Raw genomic sequence first — 12,724 nt, 5'->3', positions numbered from 1 at the left:
ACAAGCCTTATTATGTAATTTATCGGCAATCTCATTATTGGCAACGGACCAGCAATATAACATGACTATGATGCACTAAGTAATTTATTACCCAAGTCAGGGTACAGTGGAAAATAATGCACAGGGTCATCAAGAAAATACGTTTTTAAGGTTGATAATAATGTTTTCGTAGCGATTTTCTAAACGACCGGTATAATTATAAAACTATTTTTTTGTAGTTCTATGAAGTTTAATTTTTATATATCAATCGCTTATAATGTGATTAAGGCGAAGCACTTCGAAGTAATGCAGAATCATTTGTTTTTGGTTTGAAAATTTGATCGCTTAAAATAGATTTTAAATTTTAAAAAGGAAGACGAACATTCTCGAGTTATGAATAACCTGAAAATATATGAAAACTTTTTATACCACAGTAAGCGGAAAATGTTGCTTCTGTCGTGATGGGGGGATCAGCCAGACGAAGAATTTAACGTACGTCGCCTGGATGATACCCAAACGCGATGCCAACTCAGCCACTCACCGGTCATGATGTCACTTTAGATGTTTTTATTTTTTTTTTTTCTTAAGTCTATTTACAAGCCCAAAAAAAGTATCAAGTAAGTACCCGAAGAAAAACCAGGCCTATGAAAACTTCTAAGTTCTAAATCTCCTACCTACGAACCCATTTTCGGTTATAGCTTTATTGCATAATGTGGGAAATTAAGTTCTTTTATAAAATGGTCAGGTTAACATCTAAGTATTTGTGCTTGAACTTTGCCAAATAAAATTAAACACAATTTTTGGTGATGTTTTTTTATTGCATAAATCAAAAGAGGCGGCTGGTTCCAAGTGGGAATGTCAACCTTATCGCCATCTACATAATGAATGTTATTGTAAGCGGCTGATTCCAAATGATACACCTAGTTGTTTATCGCATTAAATAAGAAACGCGAAATAAATGGAACCTTTAAATATCGTTGTTTTTCATTTTTTATCTAAATTTTTACAAATATTTTTTTTATTCTATTTTACGAAATAACTTATTATGATATATTTTAGAAGGCCTCCATGGTCAAGGGATAAGGCTATCGACTAGCAATCCGAAGGTCGCGGATTCAAATCTCGGCATGCGAAAGTAAATTTTATTCGATTCATGTGTGTTATTTCACAATTCATGAATGTAAATTAATATATAGTATGCATGACGCGCATTCCAGAGAGGAAAATACCTCAATATTGCCCTGGTATAAGACCACCATTCAGATTGAAAAGTTGCTTGCAATGGCTTTAACCATGTTTGGGGACCAGATATGAATAGCCTCGTACTCTCTTGTCTGGAGCCAGAATAAACAGACAGTACGTGGATGATGGGACCAGCTGGGTTTCGCGGACGGGCATTCACATAAAAAATATAAAGAAAATAAATCATAGAATTTAATATGTATTTATATAACCACTCGAGTGCTCGTTTCCATAACTGGAATATGAGTTGAGTGATTGGCGTTTTTTTTCTAATTGATTATAGCTATATAGCCAATAAATTTACCTATATATAACCGTTTATCCTATATTATTAGGATTGATGAAAACAATATTAAAAGAATCGTAATTGCGCGTATTCTGTGCGTAAAAAATGGCGATTACTCAAGACGTTTTGCAAACTCGGCGTAAAATGCCGGAAATCGCTCGAGTGATTATGCAAGTACTAATTAACACCTTAAATATGAAAGCATTGGGTAATGTGATGACCCTGTAATCAATACATAATAATAAATTATACAATATCATGTACAAGAAGAACACCGATCCAACTTTTAAGCTCCGGTAAGCTTTTAGGTTGTAACGGTGTAAGAATATACATTTTTCATAATATTGGCGGCCGCTCTGGGGGAATACCCAAACGCTTTGCTCTCACGAGGCAACTTTCCTCATCAATTTTTGTTCCTTTTCGTTTAAGGTTCTCAATCGATGGTATCAATAAATAATATTGTGTTCCAATGATTCGATACAAAATAACAAACTCAAGGTATTTCATTTAATTTTGATAAACTTTATAGACGCTATCATATTGAATCTTTGCGGCTTGCGAAGAAAAGCGTTATTATACTTTTTCAAATACAATGGGCTTTTGTCAAAACATTCCATATTAGCCTTAGAAATTCTATTACTGGAATTTCACAATTTTTCGGTTTCGTTATTTTCGTAATATTTTTCATCATTATTCAGGCGCATCAGTCATCAGAGTTGTGAGGGAGGGAACGAAGGAAACGATCGTTAAGATTAATAATTGATTAAAATGATTGGAATATAATAACTTTTTTTAGCCTTTAGCGCGTGGGTTCAATTTTAATAAAAAAACTTAAATCGCTTGAACAAAGACAGTCAACATCTAAAAATAAATAAAATTTCTGTTGTAGGTACATGATGATATAAACTTTGTCATACAAATTAGTGTCGAATGAAAGTTTTCGTGGGAAATAACAAGTGTTCCAACTCGTTCCAAGACATAATGATATATTCTACGTTCGAACGGCCCTCGAAACTAATAATGACAGAGTACATGTACAAAATATACATATTAACACTAATAACGAGAAGTCTCGAATTTATTAAACGTAAAAACGTGTATTTTATTAGAACTTTTTTCGATGGAATTAATTATTTAACTGGCTACTTCTACAAGAAGATATTTTACAGTAATTGTACTGTGGTCTAATCTACCATTAGTGATATGTATTAGAAATTACACGTATTAATAATTGAACAGCGGAACTTGTTCATAAATAATGTTTTTTTTGTAAATTCAACAATACTTTTTTTTTATATATAAGAAAAACTTAATCACACCTAATCCGATGATCCCGGACATCCCTGCCAAATCTTGGAGTTGTATGACGTTCAACATTCTTCACCTGTCTCGCAAATATTTTGAATCGGGATAACGAAATAATAGTCAACTAGCAGTTAAAAACCCGCTCCGCGGGTTTTTTTCTTCTAGGCCCTGCGGGCGGCTCTCGGTTCGGCTTCGCCCATTTTAAGTGATATTAACAACAGTTACATTTAAAAGATAGATATTAGGACATTCACATAGAGAGGGTGAGTATATATATTGTTAAAACACGGAACAGGAAGGAGTTAATTAATAATAACATGCTAAATTTACGCATAATAAGAATGACAGTTGTTTGAATAAATGAAATTTTACGTATTTGTGATGGATTATTTCAAATGAAACACTATTATTGACTACATGTCTACAACTGATATTAACTGTTATCGTACCTAATATAATTAGCTCATAGGAGACTTGCAGTGCTTAAATATGTGTTACAACCGTCAATGTCTATAAGTTGAATCAATATCGTTTAGTTTGTCACAATTAAAGATAGTTTTAACAAAGTTGACTTAAATAATAGATTATTACATATTGATTAATTGTACCCGTGTTTATGAATAAAAGGAGGGTAATTGTGCGATGACATTAGCAGTCGGTTTAATTAAAAGGTGTTAATTTTACTCCAACTGGTGGTAATTCTTTACCTACAACTGTTACTGTATCTAATAAAGTTTAAAGCTAGATTATATATACACCTTCATCAGGAGAGTAAAAATCTATATATAAAGGTAGATTATTACAATATAGCGCCCCTGAGGTGATATCTCACAAAAGCGGCGCTATGCAAATTGTCCAATAAATATAATGTTTACATTTTATTGTGTATACACCGAAGTCAAAAATTAAATATAGATTGCAATTGGGAAAGAAGAAGTGGAAGGAGGGGGGAGGGGTAAGAGTAGGCTGGGTTTATAATAATTAGGAATTACAATATCGTTAGACGGGAAAGACCAGTTGAGTGGGAAAATATTTAAAAGAGAGTTTATAAAAAAAATTCTTGTTAATTATATCTGCTTTTATATTAATATATTTCCTCATTTCTAAGATTTCAAAATTATTTATAGTGAAGTATTTTAAGACCTGAAAAAAACAAATAGCATATAACCATAAAACAATATATTCATAAGAAAAATAGCATTTAATAACGGTTATTCTAATAAATTGATAGTTGAAATACTAAATAAAAAAATTAAACACATTCTCTTCAAACGGTCTTTCTAAAGATAGAAATAAACAATGGCGTAGAATTCTGTTTGTGGATAGCGATACTTCTAAAATTATATATATAAACAATCCTGGTACCATTCAACTGCCGTTTTCCACTATTAACAATGAAGAAATATATTCTTAATAATAAAGATAGCAAAATTCAAACAAAAAAATCAGGAGTTTAAAAACTCAACTGGGATGATTGTAATTTCTTTTACAAAGGTAGAACCCATAGAAATTTTGAAGTCAGAACTAAAGAATATCGCAGGGCTATAAATGGAAATAGTGAATCTGAGTTTGCAAATAATCTTTTGAATAATGATCACACTTTCGATTAAAATTCAGGTCTTAAAATACTTCACTCAGGATATAAAGCATCGCAAATAAATAATTTTGAAATTTTAGAAATTACAAAACATGCCAATATAAAATCAGATATAATTAATAAGAAGAAAAAAATATAAATAATAATGATAAATGCCATTACAAAGTGATAAGCTTCCAGAAGAAATCTTCTTATAAAACGCTTGTTAATGGTAAGTAGTCAAGTATTGTGAGCTGCATATTTAAATATTCGCGCCAGGCATTTGGTTCGTTTTTAAACCGCCAGAGGTGCGCTCTGTCGGCCATCTTGAAGAAACGCGTGAATTTTTATAAACGTCAAACATAATCACGTAACTGTGGAGAATTTTCATTGTAATGTAATTAATCCAATGAATTATGAACTTTCTAAAACATATTTTCTTCGATATTATGTAAAAATTATATGAGCAGAAACGATGCTTTTGAAGAAATCTCGTTTTATTATGAGGCGATCCTATTTTAGTATGGAATCGTGTCTTAATATTCAAGTTACCCGAAACAGACAATTTTAATTTGACCAATCAGAGGGCCTACATCGTCCAGACGCTGGAGTATTAATACTATCAGATAGACTGAGAGGAAACGCTCTCGATTATTAAACCAAAGGTCGTGGTTTTCAATCCTTGCGTGCCCAAGTAAATGTAAGTTAATAATAATAATAATAATTGGATGACTTGTATAGCGCCGTTTTTGTGCAAAATCACCTCAAGGGCGCTGTACAAACTTATAATACATCTCTACAGTGATCTATGTTATTACTTAACTATTTATGGAGATAATATACAGTACAATACTTACCTGGTAGGTCACTTGAGATTAACACTTAATTAACATTATATAATTGTTTATTAGCGAAATTAAGATACAGGATTTAGGGCATAATTGGAAAATTGAATATAACTGGACTTTCCCTTAGGAATGGTATATTTAATTTAAGGGTACGACAGCTTAAAAAGGTAAGTTTTTAGTTTAGACCTGAATTCTGTTGGACTTGTTATGGATCTTAGTTCCGGAGGGAGTTAATTCCAAGCCTTCGGCCCAGATACTCCGAAAGCGCGATCACCAAACTTAGTATTTGGCTTGCGCATAGGTTCTATCAGTCTGCTTACAGCTGATGATGTAGCTGATCTAAGAGTTGACTGCCTCAGACCAGTGTTTTCCGGGACGCATAGTTCAGAGATGTAGGGTGGGGCCATTTCATTTATGGATTTAAACACCATCCAGCACAGTTTGTACTGGATTATTTCAGGGCACTTGAGCCAGTGAAGGTTACGAAGGTGTTCTGAAATGTGCGAATATTTTGAAACCCCGGTTATGAGCCTTGCTGCTGCATTAAACACTGATTGAAGCTTGTCAATTTGATATTTTGGAAGGCTGGCATAAATGCCGTTGCAATAATCGAGACGTGAGACTACGTAGGAGTAGTTTTATTGCTTCTGTAGGAAAGTTTCTTCGGACAGACTTGAGTTGTCTTAGGTGAAAAAAACCGGTGCCTACAGTCCTATTTATTTGACTTTTAAACGAAAAGTCTGAATCTAAATTGACACCGAGAAGTTTGACTGTTGTTTTTGGGATGATAATGCTGCCAGAAATAGTTGCACAACTATTTTATTTTACATAATACATACTCGTAGTGCATTTGTGACACGTTCCAGAGTGGAAGACACCCCCAGTCTCGCCTTGGCGAAAGAACACTATTCCAAATTGAAACGTTGATTGAAATGGCTGTAGCGGTGTTTTGTGACGAGATCTGAATAGCCAGGTACTTCTCTACCATCCTGTTTCCCATCTACTTCCCCTCCCGACTATGAAAAAAAATAGTCATTGGACAACCGTTCACACTCTTTTATAGTCCTTTCTTATGCCGTCTCTTTCATACTACGTCATTAGACAAAAAAATCAACATCATTTTTAAAAGCATTGTAGAATATTTACTTTTCCTATGTTAAAGGCTCCTAAAAAGGCTCTTAGTAAGTAATTAACTGCTTAATGATAATATTTTTTAAGTCCCTAAGTTGTTTAGTTTCTTTTTGTAGTGATATATTAGTCAGGTATCTATTTTGTAATTGAATGGCCATGTATGTGGTACCAGTGTGCTTTCGCCACCTACCGCAGAGTCTCAAGATCTGAAAAGTAACTTCGTTAAGCTCCGGTTAAAATGCTTTCACCGCAATGTAACTTACCAACGACGAGACGCCACGCTCGACGTAAGAAATTCAACGAAAATCTATCAGTTTCGAAAGCATCCAAGTTCATATTTGGTAAATTGAAATCTTCATGCAAACATTTTCTGAGGAATAAATCTTAATATTTTATTTTTTTTCAGATTGAAATAAACAAATATATTTTTGAAAAAACTAATTTTGGTATCCATTTCAGTAAAACATTGAAAATATAATTCTTCTCACCCTAATCCCTATATTATTCGTATGATCGAAAACTTTTTTTTTTAGCTATCATCTTGTATTTTCTTCCGTCAAAAGGGTAGGTACGATCAATAAACAAGTACGCACATTTAAGATTTGATTTGGAGTTGTAAAGTATCAGCACCTTTTAAAAAATACTAACTTAGGTTTTCAATGAACTCATATGTGCCTTGAATTTAAGTTGTTTTCCAAATTTTTTTTAAGAATTTAAAGCTTTAGTACCTTTATAATTTTTTCAACAAAGAAATTATTTCAACGCATTTCAAAATAGTAACCTATTTACAAGAATTTAAGACTTTAAATTTGCTTTGAATTTAAGTGTTATCTTTAAAATTGGAACTGATTGTGTGATGAATTAAGAAAAGCAATGAAGTAGGTACTTACCTACCTACAACAGTCTATTTTTAACAAATTTTCCTTATTGGAACTGATTTATCAAGAATTCAGATTAAACCATAATACCAATAATAACTGTTCAATCACAGTTGTTGCTTTTTGTTAGTTTAAATTATTAAGAAGTCTTTTAAAATTTTTTAAGTCGATTTTGTACATCTGTCAAGAGTTAGACCGGGAATCGATTTGTTTATAGTTCGAGAGAATTTGTATAAAATCTGTACTAACTATTCAAAGCAACTGACCCCGATATTACGTTTGCCGACCGGCTGGCATTGCTTGAAAAATTATTACCGTATCAATAAGTGAAAGTATCTCGCTCCAATTATACGTCATTGACTCAGTTATACAAGTTCAATGGTATCGTATTTCATCTCGACAACAACACCAGCTCCGGTAGCCGTGATCGTCTAGTGGTTAGGACCCCACGTTGTGGCCGTGGTAACCCAGGTTCGACTCCTGGTCACGGCAGTGGTAAAACACTGTCATGGCGGAGATTTTTTTTAATACTCTTTTAAATTTATTTTTAATATTTTTTGTAAACGATAAATATTTAAAGCAAAAACACCTAACAAGAACTTCAATTTTGACTAATTTCAATTTGAAATTTGACAAGAAATATATAAAAAAATTAAATAAATATCTTTTTACGTATTTAAAAGTGAAAAAATACTACAGTATCTAGGTAACTACTTATAAAATATTAATTGCGGAATCGAGAGCACTCTTTCAGAGCACTTCTCTGCCACCGTACTGGAAGCTTATGGCGCAGACTGCGCTAATCGAAGAATACCATCATCACTGGCATGATTGTTTGGATGAAGACCCCCTGATGGTCCCACAGGAGACGGGAGATGGGAGACGGTCAAATATCCTCCACAAACTGCTCCTTTATTTTGTATTTAAAATTTTCTGTTTCTTCCTGTTTTTTTTTCATTCTTGATTACACTATTATTATTATGAGTAATTGTAAATTATGTCGCTTATGCTAACAATTATTAGAAGATTAAAGTTGAAGGATTTTTTAAAACAACTAACCGATTACAAAAAATATATTTCTCAATTAACATTTCCACAGTAAAATACCAATTGTCCTTCTTACGATCATCGTTCCGCCCATGTAAAAAAAAGTTATACATATTTTGGCTACACGGGAATTGAACCCAAAACATTCGGCTTCATAGACAAATGTAGACTACGCCTTTGACATACGATTTGATTTAGGTTGTAGAAATGTTTTTATTTTCCAAAATAGATCCATAATCACGGATATACATTAAAAAGTTTTAATTTTTTTATTTTAGTGTTTTAGGGAAACAAACAGTTTTACAATTTTATATAAATAATTAATTTTTATATGTTGCATTGACCAATGAAGTTTCCACATAAAATTCATGTTACATACAGAAAAAAACATAAATAAACAGGAAAACATACAACACCTTAATGAAAATAACTGATATATTAGATATCCTTCTCACATCAGTGGGAGGGTACGAAATTAACAATTTGATTTAAAAAATTAATTAGGCATAATATCCAAGATATATCGAATATAGTAGGTAAATATCGGATGTGACAAATTCACAAATACAAAACAACAAAAAAATTGTAATTAAAAAAAAACACCGAAAAAAAATTATGTGTATTGAATTAAATAATAAAAAATTAAATTTAAAGACATAGGAAGTAACCACAAAAATAAGCCGTACGGATTCTTAATCCGAACGCCCAAAACATCAAAACCCACTTGGCTGGATTCAGTTAGTTAGGTTGGGTAGTTATCAAAGCGTCACATTTAAAAAAGCTTTTGAGTAGGTACCTAGACGTCTAACTGCCTTACGATAAAAGTGCCCTTTTAAAAAAGAGAGTGATTCTGGGGAAGGTATTCCAAATTCAATTTTGCCGCCAACTGCGCCGTATTCTTTTGAGGTGACATTCCTTCCTTTATTTCTTCTCCACCCTTCCCCCGAGTGGAGATACTGCAAATTTAAAATCTCGCCGTTTTAGCCTATCTTCACAACTATTTATTGTACCTTTTATTTATTTATTTTGCTGAGTAAAAAGATTTTGACTTGGTGATTTTTTTTTTTTATTTTACTAAATATTTTTGTAAATGTGTTTTTTTTACCTTCTGTATGTTTTAGGCGTTCTTTATGTTTTAGTCTAGCAGTCTTTCAAAATAACTTTAAAAAAACAGCTTTATTGATGATTTTCAAATGGTGATATTCGACGCTGGAAAGGCAAAAGGGTGTAAGCGACCATTTTACCAAAAAATAGTTTATTGTACAGTTTTGATGAGATGAAAATTCTAATCAGACTGTATGATTAACAATTTTTTTCTACTTAACTGTCGCTTACGCCTTTTTGCCTTTCCGGCAACAATATATTATTTTCACCACTGGGATAGAACCATCGCAATATTCTGCTAACCGGACAACTGCTGTGATCACTGAGCTTTCAATCATTAGCTAATACCGCCTCGATGACGGTAGAACTTTTTTATTTAATTTTGAAAAAGAAAGACAAAAATTCCCGGATTACGAATGATCTGACAATATTTTAAAATCCCCTACTACCATCACAGTCAGCTGAAAATGTTGCTTGTGTTCTGATGGAGGATTTAGTCAGCCGAGGAATTGAATACACCACGCCTGGATGGGACCCAAACGCGATGCCAAATCAGCCACTGACCGGCCAATCTGCCTATCTCATCTTTGAGCGACCCCGATGATATTGGAATTACGAATAGAACGTTACGTTGGCTACCTTTGTCTTGCTATTAATTCCCGTATGTATCTTGAGAGGAGATACTATGAATGATGACCATTTTTTTAATATAATTTATCACAAACGAGTTCTTATCATTTTATAAAAATACAAAATTAACCATCGTGCACAACACTTTAATCACAATGAATCGATTAGGGATATACTTTAAAGAATTCACAATCTACTATTTCATAGATAGCGCTAATTTGTTTATTAAAACATCAAGATGAATTATCTGTTCTCGCCCACATACACGCCATATCATAGAATGAAGAATAACACGAGAAATACCTTGTGGGCATGTTTCGTTTACTGTTTGAACTGTTTTCACAATGATTGCGAAAAATGGGATAGCGTTATACAATTTCAAGCAAGTTTGAGAGAGACCAAAAGGTACTAAATCAGTGGCACATTTTTTTCCATTCAAATTTTGTACAGAAGGCATTTCTATTTTCTTCTTTATTCCATGAACATGTATAAATTGTTTTGTCGATCTATAAACTCAATTATTTCAAGAGAGGCATACAAATTCAATATTTGATTGAATCATCGATAAAATATCGTATTTGTATGCCTTCCTTGAAAGAATTGAGTTTGTAGCCGGAAAAAAACTATTCATTCATATTCTGCGCGGAAATAATTAATAATTGAACACAATATTTTAAGCGTAACTTGCAGAAAAAAAATTCTAAAAATAATTAAATTAGCGCCATCTACGTATAAATAAGTACGTACCTACGTAAGTATACCCTTAAGGAAAACAAAATATCAATCACAAAGCAATCACATACTTAATAATTTATTCTGATGAATTCTATTGAAATGTTCATGAAACAGAAGTCATCAGCATGTCGATTGTTTATTCACATCAATAAAGCTTACAGTTCTGTATTTATTTTATTAACAACGCCATATTTTGTTTACTTTTGGTATCAAATTGGATCCTTTATCGCTTAAAACCGCCAGTAAAGCATAACATTTATTTTGGAAAATGGGAAAACGAAACAATGCCTATATTGAAAATTTTGTATTGGATGCGTGGAAGGTGTGATTAAAACAAAATAAACGTAATAAAGTTTTATTTTACAGTAATCGAAGTGATGCTTTGTGTAAAATTGACGTCGAAGCTGTGCTTGCACAAATGCGCAATAATGGGAATATTGACGATATGATTTAAACATAGTTTCGTGAGTATAGGATTTTCAATATGAAAGTATATTTTTTCAAGTCAAACTAAATGGTGTAATCAATCAAAATACATCGGAATGTATTGCATCTTCTAGTACCATGAATTCTAGGGAAAAATGAGAAAAGTGAAACGCGAAAATCACAGTTATTTTTTTAGGTATATGCACGTACGAGTATATATTATTTAGATGATTTTGGCATGATTAACATATTTTGTGAAAGGATTTTAAATGTAGGAAAAGGATAATGTATCTACATTAACCTCTATTTTTTCTATTATTCTATGCGTAATTGATCCAGGAACGATGACGTAACGTAAGAATAATACGTGGAGAATGATATATTGGCGATTATCTTATCTGAACAGCGGATAAAGAAGTATAAAATATTATAATTTCAAGCATAAGAGAAAAAAAGGCAAATTTTTTTTAATTTTGAGAATAATATATACAGTGAGAATAATACATACCTTTCATGGATAATACAGTAATTACCATGCAAGTAGAATTGCACTCAAGAGGGTACGTTTGAAAAACTTTCATGGCACTAGGAGAAAAATGATAATTGCCTATTTATTAAAAATCTCTTCAAATTATATTATTATTATAATTGGTAATCCTGTTAAAAAAGGGATTGCAGGCCGTTTTCTGTTAATTTTTTTGTAAATTCGCAATATATCGGAACATGTGTTAATGCACTTACAGATGATGCCTTGATACTATACAATAATATGATGCGGAAATATTGGGATTTTTATGAACACGTGTTCCTACATATTTTTAGATATATATTCCGTGTTTATGAACACGTGTTCCGTGTGATAATACATTCGTATTTTACTTAAACTTTATTGGGAAAACTATCAATTCATTCGTTGAGGGCCTGCATACCCATTTTTAACCGGAACACGAATAATTAAAAGTGATTCTAATTAAATTAGCAATGTTCAATATGAGTAATTTTTCTCCGTGTACATTTTTGATAATTACCGCAATTGGTTGTCGTCTAACTTTTGCCAATGTCTAATTTTACACTTCTGGAGTCTACAAATTTGGAGGAAAACTGGAGAAAACAAACATCAAAAAACTTTACAAGTAAATAATTTAGTATTTCAAATCTTAACATCCTAACACCTAGGTATCGAAATTCTAAGATCTTTTGACTACGAAGATAGAGTAGACCAGTTTTCCTGATAACCCCTAGGTATTTTTCAGGAAAACTAGTCTACTCTATCTTTCGACTACGAAGGTTCCGTTTTTAACCAAAAAAGCATTAAACTGAAAACTCCGCAACTTGGCGCAAGCCTGTTCTATCCGGTCCTTTAATTATCTCTCTGGTGTTTGTACTTCGGGAAGTTGGTTGGGACACCCGCCCCGGCGCTAGGCACCCGCACAAGCCACCCGCCACCCGCCACCCTCTGGATGCTCGCCAATTACACATGGCAAGTATGGGCATTTAGCACTCTGGCTACACGATCCGCGATAATCTGGTTAGTATT

The 12,724-nt window shown here is 32.6% G+C and overlaps 1 non-coding gene across 1 annotated transcript; it reads left to right on the top strand.

Moving 5' to 3' along the window:
• Nucleotides 1-7,665: 7,665 nt before the first annotated feature.
• Nucleotides 7,666-7,737, top strand: TRNAH-GUG (transfer RNA histidin (anticodon GUG)). Its single transcript has one exon. It is a non-coding gene; the product is annotated as a tRNA-His (tRNA).
• Nucleotides 7,738-12,724: the final 4,987 nt, after the last annotated feature.

The sequence above is a fragment of the Hesperophylax consimilis genome, chromosome 5 (assembly GCF_061612785.1).
Source record: "Hesperophylax consimilis isolate HC1 chromosome 5, BYU_Hcon_1.0, whole genome shotgun sequence".
Lineage (NCBI taxonomy): Eukaryota > Metazoa > Arthropoda > Insecta > Trichoptera > Limnephilidae > Hesperophylax > Hesperophylax consimilis.
Note: the sequence above shows the minus strand (reverse complement) of the source record. Positions and strands in the feature narration are given on the sequence as shown.